Source organism: Pelobates fuscus, chromosome 2 (assembly GCF_036172605.1).
Source record: "Pelobates fuscus isolate aPelFus1 chromosome 2, aPelFus1.pri, whole genome shotgun sequence".
Taxonomy (NCBI): domain Eukaryota; kingdom Metazoa; phylum Chordata; class Amphibia; order Anura; family Pelobatidae; genus Pelobates; species Pelobates fuscus.
Window position 1 is genome coordinate 382851351 of NC_086318.1, and position 23078 is coordinate 382874428.

Sequence of the window (23078 nt, forward strand, 5' to 3'; positions counted from 1 at the left end):
CCATACACACACGCAGACTGCTGAATCCATACACACACACACGCAGACTGCTGAATCCATACACACACACAGACTGCTGAATCCATACACACACACAGACTGCTGAATCCATACACACACACAGACTGCTGAATCCATACACACACAGACACGCAGACTGCTGAATCCATATAAGAAAGATATTAGCCACTTTGAGGATAACACTGTAAAAAAACAGAAATAATATAGGGTAATAACGTCAGATAAACCAAATTAAAAAATGGATTGATTACACTCACATACACGCAGCCAATTGGAAGCTGGCTCAAGCTAAGCGCCTTGAACAGAAAAATCTCTAGGGACTGGAACAGGAAATTTCTTGATGGGTATCTTCCCACAGTTGATGCAAAAATCAGGAACGCAGGTTGAAGATTTGCACACAAAATTTAATATTAGAACCAAACTGTGTATAAAACAAGTTGTAATAATAGGAAAGTCCCATAAATATAAAAGAAAACGTCCCAGAATGTCCTCAGAGTCCACCTTACGCGTTTCGGCATAAAGCCTTCATCAGAGGTGCTGTGTTCTGTTCAGGCAAAAGAAATCCCTTTTAAAGCCTGATTTGGCGCCGTTTTCGCCGTCCTACCGGCACTTTACTTCCGGATTCTGACGTCAGGACGCATCCTGCGTCATCACGCCCTGACGTCACTTCCGGTTTCGGCGAGAGTGACGTGTGGGAACAGTCATCTCGCAAGTCCATACAATTTCAATGTATAAAACATAAGGATTACCACAAATACAACCATCAATCCAAGAGACAACAAAAATAGGGGAAGGAAACAAAATTAACAATCTTTAGTCACCTTAGTAAAACATAATATAATACTAAAAAAAGTAAAAAGGCTTAAAACTTCAATACTAAAAGGTGTAAATCCCCAAATGCAAACTTAAAGAAACATAAAACATATTAATTCCTACTATGAATGGATAAAATGGAGAGAAAAAAATAAATTATTCAATTTAAAGGGATAAAATTATATATATTTATTAATCTCAAAATCAACATTCAAACCTTTTGGGACCATAGTGTCCAATTCAAACATCCATTTCATCTCTGCATATCCCAGGGTATATTCTCTATCACCTCCTCTCCAGTGGGTTTTGATAACATCAATCCCCATGAATTCTATACCTCTCGGGTCCCCGTTATGTACTTCAGCAAAGTGTTTAGAGACATTATGGTTCAGAAATTTACGTTTGATATTGTATATGTGCTCTCTAATTCGGATTTTTAAATTACGTATTGTCTTGCCAATGTATTGAAAGCCACATTGGCAAGTAAGTAAATAAATAATCCCTTTACTTGAACAATTCATAAATTTATTTATTTTGTATTCTTTTTTAGTGACTAGTGATACAAATTGGGAAACTTTTTTATTTGTATTTGTTCTAAATGAACAGCCCTGACATGTACCACAATAGTGGAAGCCTTCCTTTCAAAAATGATTTATCCTCTAATTTATCTTTATCTAAAAAACTTTTTGTTAAAATCTGTTTAAAATTGTTGGCCCCCCTAAAAATAAATTTCGGTTTAAAATCTAAAAAAGGTTCTGCTTCTGAGTCTTCTTTTAATACATGCCAGTGTTTTCTGATTATCTTTTGCAAAACTCCATTATTGGAGCTAAAATTAAAAATGAAAGGAATTGTTTTATTCTTATATTGTTTATTTCCAAATTCTTGTTTCTTATATTTCATGAGAGGTTGTCTCTCCTTCTCTGCAATTTCATTTTCAATTGTGTCTAGATCTTCTTTTATGTATCCCTTTTCGATAAATTTAATTTTTAAAATTTCTGCCTGTTTAAAAAATTCCTCTCTTTCTGTGAAGTTTCTTTTAAGCCTTAAAAATTGTCCTTTTGGAATGTTAGTTAGCCAAGGTTTAAAATGGCAACTCTTTAAGTCTATAAAGCTATTAACATCAGCGCTTTTAAAAAAGTTTTACTTTTAACTATATTATTTTCGATATAAATTAAAAGATCTAAAAAGTTAACATACTCTGCACTAATTTCATATGATAAATTAATATTATAAGAATTACAATTAAGGGAAATAATACAATTTTCCAGGGATTCTCTATTACCTTTCCAAATAATAAAAATATCGTCTATACACCTCTTATAGAGGACCAGATTTGCCCCATATTCCATTTTGGTGAAGATATGCTGCTCCTCCCAAAAGGACATAAAAAGATTAGCATAACTAGGGGCAAATCTGGTCCCCATAGCTGTTCCTAAAATTTGAAGATAAAATTTGCTTTCAAACCAGAAAAAATTATTGGTTAAAATAAAGGAAATACATTTGATTAAAAAGTCAATTTGAAGGTTATCCATTTCTCCTGAACGGCCTCACATCCTTTTTCGTGTTCTATGATAGTGTACAAATTTTTTACATCACATGTTGCCATGATGAAATCTTCCTGCCATATAAAATCATCCAAAATTTGAAGGAGGCTCATGGTATCTTTTAAGTATGCTTGACATTCTACTACCTTTTTTTGTAAAAACTGATCTATATATTGAGATAGAGGGGATAGGAGAGACCCTATTCCCGACACTATCGGTCTACCTGGGGGATTCTCAATATCTTTATGTATCTCAGGTAAGATGTAGATAACGGGAATTCTTGGATATTTGATGTCGAAAAATTCGTATTCTTTCTTAGTTAGAATTCCTGTATCTAAACCTTCGTTTAAAAGTTCCTTATATTTTAATTTAATCTCTGGAAGGGGGTTATGTGTTAATTCTTTATACTTTATATTATCCTTGAGTTGTTTATGGATTTCTGGTAAATATTTATTTTTATCCCATACGACAACCCCCCCCCCCCCCCCCCTTTGTCTGCTGGTTTAATAACTATTGATTTATCTGTTTTTAGATCTTTCATTGCTATTTTTTCATCTTTTGTTAGATTTTCTTGGTATTTATTAATAGACTTTATTTTCTTAATATCCTTACAGCATAATTTTTCAAAAATGTTCATTACATCCGATTTACAATTAATAGGATAAAATTAGGATTTTTTCTTAAGATCAGTATGAATAAAAATATTATCGATATCATTCACTTCTTTTTCTACAGAATCCTTAAAAAAAATTTTAAGACAGAATTTCCTTAAAAATCTATTAATGTCTAAAACAGAATTAAATTTATCCAAATTTCAACTAGAGGCAAATTTAAAACCTTTTTTAAAAAATGCTAATATGTGCCTCTGTTAATTTTTAATTTATTTGATAAAGTATTAACAGAGGCACATATTAGCATTTTAAAAAAAGGTTTTAAATTCGCCCCTAGTTGCAATTCTTATAATATTAATTTATCAAATGAAATTAGTGCAGAGTATGTTAACTTTTTAGATCTTTTAATTTATATCGAAAATAATATACGTAGTTAAAAGTAAAACTTTTTTTAAAGCGTTAATGTTAATAGCTTTATAGACTTAAAGAGTTGCCATTTTAAACCTTGGCTAACTAACATTCCAAACGGACAATTTTTAAGGCTTAAAAGAAACTGCACAGAAAGAGAGGAATTTTTTAAACAGGCAGAAATTTTAAAAATAAAATTTATCGAAAAGGGATACACAAAAGAAGATCTAGACACAATTGAAAATGAAATTACAGAGAAGGAGAGACAACCTCTCCTGAAATATAAGAAACAAGAATTTGGAAATAAACAATATAAGAATAAAACAATTCCTTTCATTTTTAATTTTAGCTCCAATAATGGAGTTTTGCAAAAGATAATCAGAAAACACTGGCATGTATTAAAAGAAGACTCAGAAGCAGAATCTTTTTTAGATTTTAAACCAAAATTTATTTTTAGGGGGGCCAACAATTTTAAACAGATTTTAACAAAAAGTTTTTTAGATAAAGATAAAATAGAGGATAAATCGTTTTTGAAAGGAAGTAAAGGCTTCCACTATTGTGGTACATGTCAGGGCGGTATAGAATTCATGGGGACGCGTCCTGACGTCAGAATCCGGAAGTAAAGTGCCGGGAAGACGGCGAAAACGGCGCCAAACCAGGCTTTAAAAGGGATTTCTTTTGCCTGAACAGAACACAGCACCTCTGATGAAGGCTTTGTGCCGAAACGCATAAGGTGGACTCTGAGGACATTCTGGGACGTTTTCTTTTATATTTATGGGACTTTCCTATTATTACAACTTGTTTTATACAGTTTGGTTTTAATATTAAATTTTGTGTGCAAATCTTCAACCTGCGTTCCTGATTTTTGCATCAACTGTGGGAAGATACCCATCAAGAAATTTCCTGTTCCAGTCCCTAGAGATTTTTCTGTTCAAGGCACTTAGCTTGAGCCAGCTTCCAATTGGCTGCGTGTATGTGAGTGTAATCAATCCATTTTTTTATTTGGTTTATCTGACGTTATTACCCTATATTATTTCTGTTTTTTTACAGTGTTATCCTCAAAGTGGTTAATATCTTTCTTATATTGAGTGCTCTCACCATTTTATTCTATTTTATCACTTGTGTTTACTTTAGTGGTTAATTGTGGCCCACTAAGGTGATTGTAGCACCAACACCTGTTCATCTTGCTTTTCACCGTGTGTTTTGTATTTTTTATGCTGAATCCATACACACACACACACACACACAGACTGCTGAATCCATACACACACACACACACACAGACTGCTGAATCCATACACACACACACACGCAGACTGCTGAATCCATACACACACACACGCAGACTGCTGAATCCATACACACACACACACGCAGACTGCTGAATCCATACACACACACGCAGACTGCTGAATCCATACACACACACACACACACACACGCAGACTGCTGAATCCATACACACACACACAGACTGCTGAATCCATACACAAACACAGACTGCTGAGTCCATACACACAAACACAGACTGCTGAGTCCATACACACACAGACTGCTGAGTCCATACACACACACAGACTGCTGAGTCCATACACACACACACAGACTGCTGAGTTCATACACACACACACAGGCTGCTGAGTCCATACACACACACACAGGCTGCTGAGTCCATACACACACACACAGGCTGCTGAGTCCATACACACACACACAGACTGCTGAGTCCATACACACACACACACACACACACACACAGACTGCTGAGTCCATACACACACACATACACGCTTGATAAAGACCCTTAGGGGTTGAAACGTCGCTTTGTAGCTGCTGGTTCCAATAAATTGCCTTTCTCTTGGAATTCATTTGGAGTGCCTGGATTCATTTTCTATTTTTACTATTATATTTGGTCCATTTGGGTACTGGGACATATCCAGTTTAGCACCCTGGATTCCTTGGCAAGGGGTGGAGTGCACTTCCATCAATTTTCTACATACACACACACACACACAGACTGCTGAGTCCATACACACACACACACACACACACTGCTGAGTCCATACACACACACACACACACACACAGAATGCTGAGTCCATACACACACACACACACACTGCTGATACACACATACACACACACACACACACATACAGACTGCTGAGTCCATACACACACACACCAAGCCTACCTGTTGCTGGGGGTCAGCCATCTTCTGGCCTTTGCAGCAGCAGCATGGGCTGCTGCTTAACGGCGGTGGCGGAGCTTATGTGCGGGAGGCAGGGTTTCATTTGGGGGCGGGGCCTATGCCTGGGAGCCTGTCAGTGCTCTCTCTGGCCACAGACAGCCACCAGCCGAGCTGCACTGTCCTGCATTCCCTCGGGCTGTCACAGACTGTAACAGCCCGAAGGAATATAATCTAAACACATGGCCAGCAGGTTGCTGGCATTTGGGGGGGCACAGCATGATGTAGGGGGGTCACGGCCCCCTCTGGCCCCCCCCTAGCGACGCCACTGGACGGAGCCCGGTAATGATCGGGACGTAAGCCCGGTAATGTGAGGTATCAAAGACCTCAGTACGTTTTTGTAAGGGGATCACCCTTGTGCATGAAATTTTGTGTAAGTTTCGCCACTGTGAGTTGCGTGGATCACCCCAGTTGTACCATGGAGGTGCCGCATACAATAAAGCGTACTTCGTTATAAGCCCCTGATTGGGCGTGGTGGTCACCTCTTTGTAAGAATTGTCACTAGGACAAATGCCAGATTTTTATTGTATACTTTTTTTTTTCTGCGTGTTTGTTTGTTTGATTGTGTATTTGTTTGTGGGTAGGTCTTCAGTGTTTCCACCCATGTGGGCCAATCACCATTGCCCTCTGTGAGCGTTTACCCAATTGGGTAGTGCAGCCTGAGCCTGATGAGAGTTGTCCTGTGACTGGTAGTAATACCTTGCACCTGTTAGTTTTGATTCAATACAGTCCCAATGTTATGCTTCTTGCAGTGGCTCCCTATCACAGGGCTGCAGGGGTTAATTGCACTGTGTAATAATATCCTTATAAATCATTTTTACTTGAAAATATCTATAACATCTGTAAAACTCTTGTGCCAGTTCGTGTGAATCACGAACTGGTGAAATTAAGATGGCCGCCGAGGATCTCGCGGTTTCGCAAGATCCAAGATGACTGCCGTTTGCGTGCAAATTTTGCCACGCGGTCCGCAATCGCGGCCTGACGGTACCGGTCGGCACTCCCCTGTGTCCCCCTCCCACCCCCCAGCACCCTGGAACCCTTAACCAAGCATGCTGGTCCCACGCGATCGCTGTAAAATTCCGCGAATCACGAGGGGCAATCAGACAAGACAGGCTGACAGGAACATAACCCTGAAGGGGAAAAACCCAGTGCAAAATGCAGAAATATCATACAGTCCAGGGAGGGGAGGAAAATGAGGGGAAGCAGGGATGGATAGAAGGGACAGGTAAAGCCCCAGACAGGGGGAGTTAAAGACACAATGACAGGATAACTTAAAAATACAAGCTAAAATTGCATTATAGAAAGAAAACCAGTTGAGAGCATAATACTCTGACCTGTGCCTTGGCTGGAAGCAGCAAAGAAAGAGGAAGTCATGTGACAATCAGGGCTTTATATATGGTTATGTGGCTTGTTATGATTGGTTAAAAAGTTTAATGATTGACTTGTGCTGCTGGAGGCATGAGTAAAGAAAGTCATGCAAAATAGGAAGCCTCCTGTCATGTAATAAAATTGTGCTTGTCAGGGCAATGGTTTGAGTTACTTTTTTAAGAATGCTGGTTTATACTGACATCTTGTGGTAAATATACATATTGCAGATGCACAACTAAAAGAGTCACTCTTCCATAATTATTTCTATTGCAAGCATTTATATAGTGCCAACATTTTCCATAGTGCTTTATAATTATATAATGGGGATATTCAATAATGAGTAATTGAAAGACAACAAATATTTTGACAGATACAAGAGTTCAAGACCCGCAAACAGGGTTACAATCTAATCTTAGAAGTGAAGTGCTTGTAGCCAGTTTAACAGTTTAATGTAAGATGGTGTCATGGGATTCTAGGCACCATAACCACTTCATAGTTATTGTGGCCAAAGTGTTTCTTTAAAGAGCCCTTGGCAATGTAAGGGTTAAGTATGGTGTAGCCAGCTGCCACTATAACAGTAAAAAATAAATAAAAAAAATCCTGTCTAAAATAATGTATATTACAGGGGTCAATATGATTTCCAAAAATTATATGGAAAATAAAATCCTTCTGAATAAAAAATTGTGACTGGGCAGCTATTTCTGCCTAGTCACTAGAGGCTGCACCTCATTGCAGTATTTGGATAGAATTTAATTATTTAAATGGATTTATATTCAGTAGCCCAATTATTGTTGAGATATGATGGATTTTTTATTTGCCAGTTTTGGGGATATTAAAAAAAAAAGACTTCTAATGGCAAGCATTCTTTTTTATCAGCAACAAAGGTATTATGAACTATGATTAGGGCCAGGAGGATATTAGGGACAATTTTAACATGGTGATGCCCAACTCATAAGAGGGGGCAAGGGACGGACAATGGCATTCCTTCCTTTCTATTTTATATAGGCCCCCAGTCAATGCACACAGGGAGTGGACAACAAATATGTATATTTCTATTTCCCCTCTGATTTCTGCCCTCTGACCCCTCCCTTCTTTTATTAATATCAACTCAAATGTTTTCTGCTTGAATAACTAACCCTCATCTCTTTGCTTAGATGTATATCCCCCTCCCTCAGCTTTATTGCAGGTCTATCTGACCCTCACATATCTTTCTTCCACAGCCTGATTTCCAAACTTTCCAGCCCCATTACTGCTGCAAGAAAGATACCCCCACCCCAAGCTCATTATTGCATTTATAGATTGTCTGACACACCCATGTTTTAGATAGGCAGAAACAGCAGGAGTACATACTACCTTTTATCAATACACTCATACACTTTCTGAACCCCTAAAACTTAATCTTTACCCTTCCTACTCCTGTTTTTGATTTTCCAATTTCCTTTTTTCCAGTTTAGCAATGCCCGGTCTTCTCCTACTCTTCATTTCCTCCTTCTCCCTCAGTATTAAAATTTCTTCTTACCCCCACTTTCCTGATCCTATTCCCTTGCATCACATCCGTACTCTGTCTCCTTCTCTTGCTCTGCCTCTCACTAAAATTCTCAATCCATCCCTCTCCTCTGGCATATTTCCATCACCCTTCAAACATGCAACTGTAACCCTGATTCTAAAAAAGCCCAACCTTAACCCTAAATCCCCATCCAACTACTGCCCTATCTCGTTACTGCCTTTTGCATCCAAGATCCTTGAAAGACTTGTGTATGTGAGATTGACAGACTTCCTTGAGTCCAACTCTCTACTTGAACCACTTCAGTCTTGTTTCCGCGCTCAGCACTCTGTGGAAACGGTTCTGACCAAAGTATCCAACGATCTACTCACTGCAAAATCTCGTGGTCACTATTCTATCCTCACTCTCCTTGACATTTTGGCTGCTTTTGAAACTGTTGATCATCAACAACTTCTATGATGCTCTTTTAGTGTTTCTTTTTCTGGCTCTGCCCCCTCTCTGTTGGTGTCCCCCAAGGTTCAGTGCTTGGTCCCCTACTGTACTCGACCTATACTGCCTTCCTTAGTAAACTTATCAGCTCCTTTAGCTTCCAATATCACTTCTATGCGGATGACACGTAAATCTATCTGTCCTCCCCTGATCTCTCCCTGCCCCTCTTAACTGGTGTCTCTGACTGCCTCTCTGCTATTTGTAACTGGATGGCTGCCCACTTTCTTAAGCTCAACTTGTCGAAAACAGGACTTCTGGTCTTTCCTCCCTCAAGTGTTACTACTCCTGGTTCTGTCTCCCTTAACATTAATGGTGCTACCATTAGCTCCACCCCGCAGGCTTGCTGCCTAGGTGTTCTCTTTGACTCCGACCTCTCCTTCACCCCTCATGTCCAGTCGATTGCCAAATCCTTCCATCACAAAAACATTGTGCGCATCCGCCCCTCCTTAACTACTCTACTTAACGCCAGTTGTTGCTAAGGTCCTGGTCCATGCTACTGTCCTGTCTCGCCTTGACTGCTGCAATCCACTTCTCAGTGGTCTTACGTGCTTCAAACTTGTCCCATTGCAGTCTATAAAGAATGCAGTGGTGAGGCTCATCTTCCTGTCCGCCTGCACCTCCCACGCCTTGTCCCTCTGTCAGTCCCTGCATTGGCTTCCCGTAAGATATAGGGCTGTAACGGCTTACTTTGGTTGGGAGTCTGTAGCGCAGATATATGCTCACCCTTGCAATTAAACAAAGACCAAGGTGGTCAGGTAAGAACTCACCTGGTCTGTGAGTCTGTGCACGGGGGCTGTGCAGGTTAATGCTCCAAGTCGCAGTACAGAAACGGATAAATAAAACAGATAAATAAAATAAATAGTCGTGGGTAAGCCAGAGGTCAGTGGGTGCCAGAAATCAGGATAAATGAGTAGAGAGCCGAGGTCAGAGAATGCCAGAAGTCAGGATACACGAAATAACAATGAGAACACGAAACAGCAATACTTGAACCAGAGTCAATGAACTGACACTGCCCTCAGGGAGAGGCAGTGTCTTATACCTGGCTAATTGGTGATCAGCCACAGGTGTGCTGAGAATGTTGGAGCAGCCACAGAATAACGTCCAGCCCCTAGTGCTGGATACAAGACAAGATTATACTTCAAACAATTACTAGAGCTGTATAGTGGCTCAGAGGCAAAAAAGCAGGTCCAGGATTGCAAAGTACCCAGGTTCAAGTCCCTCATCTGGATGTTGCGGTGAGAACCGTGACAAGGGCTCAATATACAGGGAGTGCAGAATTATTAGGCAAATTAGTATTTTGACCACATCATCCTCTTTATGCATGTTGTCTTACTCCAAGCTGTATAGGCTTGAAAGCCTACTACCAATTAAGCATATTAGGTGATGTGCATCTCTGTAATGAGAAGGGGTGTGGTCTAATGACATCAACACCCTATAGGTGTGCATAATTATTAGGCAACTTCCTTTCCTTTGGCAAAATGGGTCAAAAGAAGGACTTGACAGGCTCAGAAAAGTCAAAAATAGTGAGATATCTTGCAGAGGGATGCAGCACTCTTAAAATTGCAAAGCTTCTGAAGCGTGATCATCGAACAATCAAGCGTTTCATTCAAAATAGTCAACAGGGTCGCAAGAAGCGTGTGGAAAAACCAAGGCGCAAAATAACTGCCCATGAACTGAGAAAAGTCAAGCGTGCAGCTGCCAAGATGCCACTTGCCACCAGTTTGGCCATATTTCAGAGCTGCAACATCACTGGAGTGCCCGAAAGCACAAGGTGTGCAATACTCAGAGACATGGCCAAGGTAAGAAAGGCTGAAAGACGACCACCACTGAACAAGACACACAAGCTGAAACGTCAAGACTGGGCCAAGAAATATCTCAAGACTGATTTTTCTAAGGTTTTATGGACTGATGAAATGAGAGTGAGTCTTGATGGGCCAGATGGATGGATTGGTAAAGGGCAGAGAGCTCCAGTCCGACTCAGACGCCAGCAAGGTGGAGGTGGAGTACTGGTTTGGGCTGGTATCATCAAAGATGAGCTTGTGGGGCCTTTTCGGGTTGAGGATGGAGTCAAGCTCAACTCCCAGTCCTACTGCCAGTTTCTGGAAGACACCTTCTTCAAGCAGTGGTACAGGAAGAAGTCTGCATCCTTCAAGAAAACATGATTTTCATGCAGGACAATGCTCCATCACACGCGTCCAAGTACTCCACAGCGTGGCTGGCAAGAAAGGGTATAAAAGAAGAAAATCTAATGACATGGCCTCCTTGTTCACCTGATCTGAACCCCATTGAGAACCTGTGGTCCATCATCAAATGTGAGATTTACAAGGAGGGAAAACAGTACACCTCTCTGAACAGTGTCTGGGAGGCTGTGGTTGCTGCTGCACGCAATGTTGATGGTGAACAGATCAAAACACTGACAGAATCCATGGATGGCAGGCTTTTGAGTGTCCTTGCAAAGAAAGGTGGCTATATTGGTCACTGATTTGTTTTTGTTATGTTTTTGAATGTCAGAAATGTATATTTGTGAATGTTGAGATGTTATATTGGTTTCACTGGTAAAAATAAATAATTGAAATGGGTATATATTTGTTTTTTGTTAAGTTGCCTAATAATTATGCACAGTAATAGTCACCTGCACACACAGATATCCCCCTAAAATAGCTATAACTAAAAACAAACTTAAAACTACTTCCAAAAATATTCAGCTTTGATATTAATGAGTTTTTTGGGTTCATTGAGAACATGGTTGTTGTTCAATAATAAAATTAATCCTCAAAAATACAACTTGCCTAATAATTCTGCACTCCCTGTAAAATGATGGTTATTGCTTTCAAATCTTTAAATAATGCTACTCCCACCTATCTATCTATCCTTCCTAATACACAAGTTGCGTCTAGGCCCCTACACTCTGCCAAAGACCTACGTCTATCTTCTATTCGTACTCCCACCTCTGATGCTCGTCTTCAAGACTTCTCTAGGGCTGCAACGTTCCTGTGGAACTTCTTTCCCTTTTCCGTTAGATGCTCACCCAGTCTCCACGTCTTCAAAAAAATCATTAAAAACTCACTTTTTACAAAAGCGTATCAATTAAGCTGTTAATGACTCCCAACTGGTTCTTCTCCTGCAACTGTCATTTAAGAAGAAAGCAATACAAAAAAGGCTTCAGTGAATACTATTCTACCAATCTACTTCCCTAATACTTCCCTTACCTTTCGTATTACTTTACCCCACTCCCTCTAGCATGTAAGCTCATTGACCCTCAAACCCCTCTGTTCCTGTATGTCAAACTTGTCTGATTACAATGACATGCTTGTTAGTCCACCCATTGTAAAGCGCTACAGAATGTGTTAATAATATTAATAATAATGTCAATTGGTGGGGGAATAGGGGTGGACCATAACACTGCCAATGGGCAAACATTTTGGTAAAGTTACTCACAAAACGTTTCTGTCTCCTGCAAGCTCTGGTTAAATTCTGGGTGTCCATTCAGTTTTTGGTAAATATGTGAATATATTTTCTATAGAATTCATTTGTGATAATGCCTGATTTTTTTTTATAATTCTTTATTTTTCTTGTGCATGGAGTAACAACAAGCGTGCAGAGCCACAACAGCAGCTGCAGGCATTTTCATAGCATATTAAACAGCACATTTTTTGTTTTAACATGAAAATATCTGGCTTTGTAACATCAGTAGATTGGTTTAGTTACGTTTAAGATTATGTTAAACACATGGCATTGCTTCTCTGAGAAGGGTTAACATTTATACTTATGCCATATGTACAACAGCTTAAATTCTCGCTTAGTTAAGAGTCAAGATGAGCCTGTCAGAAGTGATGTCGCGAACATAAAATTTTCGGTTCGCGAACGCGAACTTCCGCAAACGTTTGCGAACCGGCGAACCGGGCGAACCGCCATAGACTTCAATGGGCAGGCGAATTTTAAAACCCACAGGGACTCTTTCTGGCCACAATAGTGATGGAAAAGTTGTTTCAAGGGGACTGACACCTGGACTGTGGCATGCCGGAGGGGGATCCATGGCAAAACTCCCATGGAAAATTACACCGTTGATGCAGAGTCTGGTTTTAATCCATAAAGGGCATAAATCACCTAACATTCCTAAATCACAATGGATATGGATTGACACCTGACATATGACATATTGACACCTTGACATATGGATTGACACCTGTCCTCAGAGACCCTGATACACACTGACACAGAGCAGAATAGGGACTGTTCCTCCTACATAGGGTCACTTGGCAGATATGGATTGACACCTAACCTAAGGATCCCTGATACACACTGACACAGAGCAGAATAGGGACTGTTCCCCCTATATAGGGTCACTTGGCAGATATGGATTGACACCTGTCCTCAGGGACCCTGATACACACTGACACAGAGCAGAATAAGGACTGTTCCTCCTACACAGGGTCACTTGGCAGATATGGATTGACACCTATCCTAAGGATCCCTGATACACACTGACACAGAGCAGAATAGGGACTGTTACCCCTACATAGGGTCACTTGGCAGATATGGATTGACACCTGTCCACAGGGACCCTGATACACACTGACACAGAGCAGAATAGGGACTGTTCCCCCTACATAGGGTCACTTGGCAGATATAAATTGACACCTGTCCTCAGGGACCCTGATACACACTGACACAGAGCAGAATAGGGACTGTTCCCCCTATATAGGGTCACTTGGCAGATATGGATTGACACCTGTCCTCAGGGACCCTGATACACACTGACACAGAGCAGAATATGGACTGTTCCTCCTACATAGGGTCACTTGGCAGATATGAATTGACACCTGTCCTCAGGGACCCTGATACACACTGACACAGAGCAGAATAGGGACTGTTCCCCCTACATAGGGTCACTTGGCAGATATGGATTGACACCTGTCCTCAGGGACCCTGATACACACTGACACAGAGCAGAATAGGGACTGTTCCCCCTACATAGGGTCACTTGGCAGATATGGATTGACACCTGTCCTCAGGGACCCTGATACACATTGACACAGAGCAGAATAGGGACTGTTCCCCCTACATAGGTTCACTTGGCAGATATGGATTGACACCTATCCTAAGGATCCCTGATACACACTGACACAGAGCAGAATAGGGACTGTTCCCCCTACATAGGGTCACTTGGCACACCTGTCCTCAGGGACCCTGATACACACTGACACAGAGCAGAATAGGGACTGTTCCTCCTACATAGGGTCACCATTTTTAGCCCAAGGCAGCTCATCTCATCAGGCCTTTTTTAGTCGAATGTATCGTCCACTGTCAGTCCCTTCGGGATCCATCCCTCATTCATCTTAATAAAGGTGAGGTAATCTAGACAATCAGTGACAATACCTTCTGCTGCACTGAAGGTCCTTTCTGACAGGACACTTGTTGCGGGGCAGGCCAGAAGTTCTATCGCAAATTGGGATAGCTCAGACCACAGGTCAAGCCTGCACACCCAGTAGTCAAGGGGTTCATCGCTCCTCAGAGTGTCGATATCTGCAGTTAAGGCGAGGTAGTCTGCTACCTGTCGGTCGAGTAGTTTTCTGAGGGTGGATCCCGAAGGGCTGTGGTGATGCGTAGGACTTAAAAAGCTCTGCATGTCCTCCATCAACAACATGTCTTTAAAGCGGCCTGTCCTTGCCGGCGTGGTCGTGGGAGGAGGAGGATTACTTTCACCTCTTCCCCTGTTAGATTCCCGTTGTGCTGTGACATCACCCTTATACGCTGTGTAAAGCATACTTTTTAATTTATTTAGCAAATGCTGCATCCTTTCCGACTTGTAATTTGGTAACATTTCAGCCACTTTCTGCTTATACCGGGGTTCTAGTAGCGTGGACACCCAGTACAGGTCGTTCTCCTTCAGCCTTTTTCTACAAGGGTCCCTCAACAGGCAGGACAGCATGAAAGACCCCATGTGCACAAGGTTGGATGCCGAGCTACTCATTTCCCGTTCCTCCTCCTCAGTGATCTCAATGAAGGTATGTTCTTCCCCCCAGCCACGTACAACACCACGGGTACCAGATAGGTGACAACGAGCACCCTGGGATGCCTGCTGTGGTTGGTCTTCCTCCTCCTCCTCAAAGCCACATTCCTCCTCTGACTCCTCTTCCTCACAATCCTCTTCCAGCATTGCCGCAGGTCCAGCAAGCGATGCTGATAAGGCTGTTTCTGGTGGTGATGGTGACCACAACTCTTCCTTTTCACGTTCATCTACGGCCTGATCCAGCACTCTTCACAGGGCACGCTCCAGGAAGAAAACAAATAGTATGATGTCGCTGATGTTGCCTTCGGTGCGACTGTCTAGGTTTGTCACCTCGTACAGGCATTGCGCATGAGCGTCCAGTAACGTGGCAAAAAAATTCCCAGCTCCCCAGAGGCTGTCCTAGCACCCCGGTCATACAAATATTCATTAATGGCTTTTTTTTGTTGGAGCAGGCGGTCGAACATTAGGAGTATTGAATTCCAACGTGTCGGGCTGTCGCAAATCAAGCGCCTCACTGGCATGTTGTTTCGCCCCTGGATATCTGCAAAGTGCGCCATGGCCGTGTAGGATGCCTGAAATGGCCACACACCTTCCTGGCCTGCTTCAGGACGTCCTGTAAGCCTGTGTACTTATGCACAAAGCGTTGTATGATCAGATTGTACGTGCCGTGCATGTGTCAACTTGCCCAACTTCAATACCGCCAACAAATTTGTTCCGTTGTCACAAACCACTTTGCCGATATCCAGTTGCTGCGGAGTCAGCCACTTTTCCACCTGTGCGTTCAGGGCGGACAGGAGTGCTTGTCCGGTGTGACTCTCTGCTTTCAAGCAAGTCAAACCCAAGATGGCGTGAAACTGCCGTATCCGGGATGTGGAATAGTACCTGGGGGGGTGCCGTTGTATGAAGAGGACTCAGCCGAGGAGGTTATGGAAGAGGATGGAGTAGGAGGAGTAGAGGAGGTGGCAGCAGGCCTGCCTGCAAGTCGTGGCGGTGTCACCAACTCCTCTGCAGAGCCACGCATTCCATGCTTGGCAGCCGTCAGCAGGTTTACCCAATGCGCAGTGTAGGTGATATACCTGCCCTGACCATGCTTTGCAGACCAGGTATCAATGGTCAGATGGACCCTTGCCTCAACACTGTGTGCCAGACATGCCATTACTTCCTTTTGCACAATCAAGTACAGGTTGGGGATTGCCTTTTGTGAAAAGAAATTTCGTCCGGGTACATTCCACTGCCGTGTCCCAATAGCCACAAATTTTTCGAACGCCTCAGACTCCACCAGCTTGTATGGTGAAAGCTGGTGGGCTAATAATTCAGACAAGCCAGCTGTCAGACACTGGGCAAGGGGGTGACTTTCTGACATTGGCTTCTTACGCTCAAACATGTCCTTGACAGACACCTGACTGTGGGCAGATGAGCGGGAACTGCTCAAGGCGAGAGACGGAGTGGCGCATGGTTGAGAGGGGGCAAGGAGGACAGCAGTGGTTGACGTGGCTGAAGATGCTGGACCAGGAGGAGGATGGCAGCTTTGAGTTTGTGTGCTGCTTGTACTCATGTGTTGATCCCATAGGCGTTTGTGATGTGCGATCATGTGCCTACGCAAAGCAGTTGTACCTAGGTGGGTGTTGGACTTCCCACGACTCAGTTTCTTTTGGCACAGGTTGCAAATGGCATCGCTGTTGTCAGAGGCAGACACCCAAAAAAAATGCCACACTGCTGAGCTCTGCAATGACGGCATTCTGGTGGTGGACACAGCATGCGTTGATTGGCGTGCTGTCGGGCTGACCCCGGGTGCCGATGCATGCTGTCTGACTGTGCCACTAGCTCCTTGAGACGACCTCCCCTTACTTCCAACTCGTCTCCTCCTCCTCTCTGTCTCCCCATCTGAACTTTCGCCCTGTTCTTCTTCTTGCCGAGCGGGCACCCACGTGACATCCATGGACGCATCGTCATCATCAACCGCTTCACTTGTATCTGACAACTCAGCAAAGGAAGCAGCAGCGGGTACAACATCATCATCATCACACCGTACGTCCATGTGTGTAATGCTGCCTGACTGAGACAAATCCCTGTTATCTACATCCTCTGGCAATAATGGTTGCGCATCACTCATTTCTTCAAACGGATGTGTAAATAACTCCTCTGACAGATAAAGTGAAGCGGCAGTGGTGCTAGTGTTGGTGGTGGCGGCAGGCGGGTGAGTGGTATCTTGAGAGGTGCCCGAAGCTAAGCTGGAGGAGGATGGTGCGTCAAGGTTCCGAACGGAAGCTGTAGAAGATTGGGTGTCCTGTGTTAGCCAGTCAACTATGTCCTCAGAACTTTTCAAGTTCAGGGTACGTGGCCTCTGAAATTTGGGCATTATTCTAGGGCAAAAGGGAATCACAGCACCACGACCACGACGACCCCTGCGGGGTGGCCTGCCTCTGCCTGTCATTTTTTTTTGGATTAGTGGTACTATGCGTGCAAGCTACTGTGAGACCAGATATGAGTGGCAATGTGCACTGGCAGAGGTTGGCAGAGTACACGCTGTAGGCCTGACACACCCGCTTGAAGACAAGTAACTGCTATTCAATCTATAACAGTGAAAAAAGTTTTTTGGTTTTAAATGCACGCTATTGTGACACCAGATATGAGTGGCAATGTGCACTTGCAGAGGTTGGCAGAGTACTCGCTGTAGGCCTGACACACCTGCTTGAAGACAAGTAACTGTTATTCAATCTATAACAGTGAAAAAAGTTTTTGGGTTTTAAATGCACGCTATTGTGACACCAGATATGAGTGGCAATGTGCACTTGCAGAGGTTGGCAGAGTACACGCTGTAGGCCTGACACACCCGTTTGAAGACAAGCAACTGCTATTCAATCTATAACAGTGAAAAAAGTTTTTGGGTTTTAAATGCACGCTATTGTGACACCAGATATGAGTGGCAATGTTCACTTGCAGAGGTTGGCAGAGTACACGCTGTAGGCCTGACACCCGCTTGAAGACAACTAACTGCTATTCAATCTTTAACAGTGGAAAAAGTTTTTGGGTTTTAAATGCACGCTATTGTGACACCAGATATTAGTGGCAATGTGCACTTGCAGAGGTTGGCAGAGTACACGCTGTAGGCCTGACACCCGCTTGAAGACAACTAACTGCTATTCAATCTATAACAGTGGAAAAAGTTTTTTGGTTTTAAATGCACGCTATTGTGACACCAGATATGAGTGGCAATGTGCACTTGCAGAGGTTGGCAGAGTACACGCTGTAGGCCTGACACACCCGCTTGAAGACAACTAACTGCTATTCAATCTATAACAGTGAAAAAAAGTTTTTTGGTTTTACATGCACACTATTGTGACACCAGATATGAGTGGCAATGTGCACTTGCAGAGGTTGGCAGAGTACACGCTGTAGGCCTGACACACCCGCTTGAAGACAACTAACTGCTATTCAATCTATAACAGTGAAAAAAGTTTTTTGGTTTTAAATGCACGCTATTGTGACACCAGATATGAGTGGCACTGTGCACTGGCAGAGGTTGGCAGAGTACACGCTGTTGGCCTGACACACAGACGCTTGCAGACAACTAACTGCTATGCAATCTATTAAAGTGAAAAAAAAGTTTTGGGGGTTTTAAATGCACGCTATTGTGCCACCAGATATGAGTGGCACTGTGCACTGGCAGAGTACACGCTGTAGGCCTGACACACAGACACTTGCAGATAACTAACTGCTATTCAATCTATTACAGTGAAAAAAATATTTTTGTTTTTAAATGCAAGCTATTGTGACACCAGATATGAGTGGTGGCACTGGGCAAGTGGGCACAGTATCCACTGTGAGCCTGACACAGAAGCTGGCAGGCAGGCAGGCAACTGCAATTAGATTACACAAAAAAAAAAAAAGCAGACTGATGTTCTAGCCCTAAAAAGGGCTTTTTGGGGTGCTGTCCTTACAGCAGAGATCAAATGAGTCATTCAGGACTGTAGTGGACACTGAATACACTAGCCTAGCTATACATTTCCCTATCAAATGAGCAGCAGCTACACTTTCCCTCCTCTATCTAAGAATGCAGCTTCAGAATGAATCTGAAATGGATGCTGTACAGGAGGTGGGAGGGTCTGGAAGGGAGGGTCTGCTGCTGATTGGCTGGAATGTGTCTGCTGACTGTGAGGCACAGGGTCAAAGTTTAGTCAATGATGACGAATAGGGGGCGGATCGAACCGCGCATGTGTTCGCCCGCCGTGGTGAACGCGAACACGCTATGTCCGCCAGGAACTATTCGCCAGCGAACAGTTCGGTACATCACTACCTGTCAGGCATGAAAAGAAAGGTTATAGGAGAGACACATAGGGAAAGCATGGCATTTATGGTCATCTTAGCCCTGGGTTGTTACCATTGTGAGTCAGACATGTCTGCAGGCAAAGCAAAGTAGTAAATTTACAGGCAATATACTTCATACATGAGGGGCACTATCTACTATGGTTAATTGACTAGAGGAACCTGCCTAGAACAATTAAAAGAAAAAGCAAAGGCAAAACGGCAGCGGCGTACCACTGGGCATCTTAGATCTGAGACTGCCCGCTAGTTACATATAGTTGTTGTCTCTGACAACAACTTGGGTCCGCGGTTGTCTGTGCTTACGTGCCAGGTTCGATACCTCAGCTGCACGGCACTTAACGGGGGAGTTAAGGGTCCTTCGACCCCTTCTATTGTCACAGGTACCAGTTGTATGTTGGAAGTCCGCTTCTGTTAGGACTGACGCCCAGGCGAGTACAGCATTCATCTCGTTTGTAGCCCACTTGGCTCCGCCTGATGGATACCCGCTTCTGCATGGGTCCGTCGCTTGCCTCGTGTGTCCGGACCTGTCACGTATTCATCTGCTTATAGAAATGTGGTTAATGACATTAACTGTCCACACAGGAAAAGTTGTGCCGAGCAGCAACCTAATCCACAGAAGGGTTAATGCTGAGCAGCAATTATGCAAATGAAACCTGGTAACTGACTTTGAGGTCAAAGGCCGGTTACAGCCTATCAGATCTAGAGTTGGGATATTTATGCCCAGTTCTCATCCTGCTCAGTGCCCTGTCGTGGTTTCCCTTGTGGTTGTCCGAGAGCGCGTTCCTGTTTATAGTTTTCTACCTGGTTTTTGACTTTGGCTTTGTTTATTGACTTCTCTATATTCTGGTATCCTGACTCCTGGCTTTCCTCATCGCTGCGTCCTTTTCTGTGTCCCCTGACCTTGGCTAGTATTTTTGACTATTCTATGTACGGTAAATCCGGCCATTCTAAGGACCGGTAATACGTTACTTATTTGTCATCCATGCTATACAGTTCTACATGCTGGATCAAACTGTAATCCTGACAGGACCCCCCCAGAGAAGGTCTGTCATGGGCAGTGGGTCCTGTGACCTGTCTCCCTCTCTCCCTGCACTAGAGCCCTCAGGCACCTGGCTTTAAGGTCCTCCGTCGAGGTAGTTATCTTGCTTGCGACTCATAAGGGTCCGTGTTGTGGGAGTGGATGGTGAAGAGTCACAAGCCGCCACCATCTTGCAGGGTAGGCCTCGGACGTTTCTTGCACCCCAGTCACCTCACCGCTCATGCTCTCCCTAGTAGGGACCTAGTATGGACCGGGATGACCCCCCCGACCGCTCTGGCAGTCGGCGTGTGGCAGCCGGGAGGAGAGGCCCGGCAGCGGCCGTCCACTTTGCTCCCCTCCCGAGTAGGCCGCAGCCCTCAAAGCCTCGTTCTTCCCCCGTGGATTACAAAGCTCCCGATCTCGGGGTCCGCTACCTCTCCCACAGCCGTGGGTGTCTCATCAGCTTGTCTTTAATCGGTTTAATCTGCCGTTTTAAGCCTAAGAGGCCCGGTTTCTCCGGAGCATCTCCTGCATGTGACCGGTTAACATGGCGGTCCGGCTCCGCCCCCCCAAAAATGCCAGATTTTAAACCAGATGCCAAATGGATACTTCTTTGAGTAAGATCCCCAGATTCCAGGATTTCCCAGATTTAAAGAGTTGTAATGGAAATTAGCAAACCAGGAAAAGTGCTCATGTATAAATTATTTATCCATATTGGGCTTTGTTTAGTCCAAAATAATGTAAGTGTCCAGCTTAAACCATCTGTTTAAGTAATCAGCTCAAACCATCTAAATAAAAACCGAGGGAATGCATTAATCCCAATGCACTAGCCAAATGTATAGCTAAAATGTTTTTGAATGCATAAATCCTTATTATCACAGCTAGTACATTGCCAAAGACACCTTGCCAAATGTCAGGATTGCCTATGCAAATGTGAAGAATTATCTGGGCCTAACACACAAAGTTAGGTTAAAGATAAAGTGTGAATGCGTAACGGTCCCTAGAGTCGCCAGGCTAGCACAAAGAATATAAGAAGAGACAAAAAAACTATAAACAGGTCAAGGTCAAGGACAAGACAGGTACACGCCAAGATCAGGATAACAGAGTGCAAGAATAGTCAGACCAACTAAAGTAAAATAAAAAAAACAACAATAGTTAACTATAGACAAAAATGCACTCTCGGGAAAACAGAAACAATGACAAGGCAAGGAAACAAGGATAACCAGGAAGTATATATACCCTGTACTGGATTGCGATTGGTTACAGAAGGCCATGATGTCACAAAAGTGTACACATCCTCAGAAATGACTGACATTATAAAAGGAGACCAATGGGAGAGTTCCATGTCATATATATAATGTCATAATAAGGCACCAGGAAGCTAGGGATTAGTGGATGTGCATCGGAACACAGAAGAAACATCTCTTCCGTTATTGCATCGTGCCGTGAGGGACAGGTATTATGACAGCCCAGTTGCATCACTACGGGGTGCCTTGTGAGGTGGGGGGTGGTTTGGAAATCTGTACACCATCTGTGCACCACATTTTCTTGCTCTCGATATATTTACATACACAGCACAATACTGTGATTCACAGTTGTGGAGCTCTGTGTACTTTCTGCACATTACTATTGCAGTCTTATTGCTGTGGAGATCTGCTATTTACTAATTTACACTGCACATTACTGAGTTACACGCCTCCTAACAGTCCCGATTTAGGCTGGCCTGTCCCGCCTTAATTACCTGATGTGCCACTATTGGGTACACCAGGGAACTGTTCCTAACAATCGTACCCCAAGCTCATCATACGACACGCTCGGGCTATGTTCAGGGCACTAGGACCCTGCAGGGTCTGCCTTTAATGGGGTGACCTTGAAAGATTGGCATTCAGCCTGGTGTGTATTTCGGGGCAGGACTGCACCTTTTGAGAGGAGCCAGTGATGCAGCATATGACAGAACAGGAGTGTTCATGTAAAGTATTGGTAATGGGACTGGAAACCTGAGGAAATACGGAAAATCATTAAAGAACTACAATTAATGTTGATGAGACTCTGTTTATAAAACCTTTTACCCTCCTCTTTTACCAGCATTCTGATTCATGGACAGCCGAAGTTGTGAGGTGTGGAGTTACGTAGTTACATAGACTGAAAAGAGACATTTGTACATCAAGTTCAGCCGTCCTTACATTTGTTTTTTGCTGTTGATCCAAAAAAAGGCAAAAAAACAAACAGTTTGAATCCCTAACAATTTTGCAACAAAGTTGTATTGCTGAAGAGCCCTGTGATACATTTAAACCCTCTGTACATTACTGAGTTTTATTGCTGAGACGTTCTGTTATGTACTCAAACACACTGCAAATTATTGTGAGTTTTGCTGTTGTGGTGCTCATGCACTTTACAGGGGAGCAATGCGTATTGTATCCAGCAGAATTGTTTTTCAGATTTTTCTGGTTCCCCACCTTTTCTCAGATGGTATTGTAATATTTTTTTATATTGATATATATTGAGTCATTTGCAGGTAGGGTGTCTGTACATAATTGTTGTCCTGTCCATCTGTCCTTTACTAGGAATCATGTTGCAAAATGAGATTTGCAGTTGTGAGTAACAATAAGGGCTTGAAGAATATACCGTATATACTTGAGTATAAGCCGACCTGAATATAAGCCGAGGCCCCTAATTTTACCCCCAAAAACCTGGAAAACGTATTGACTCGAGTAT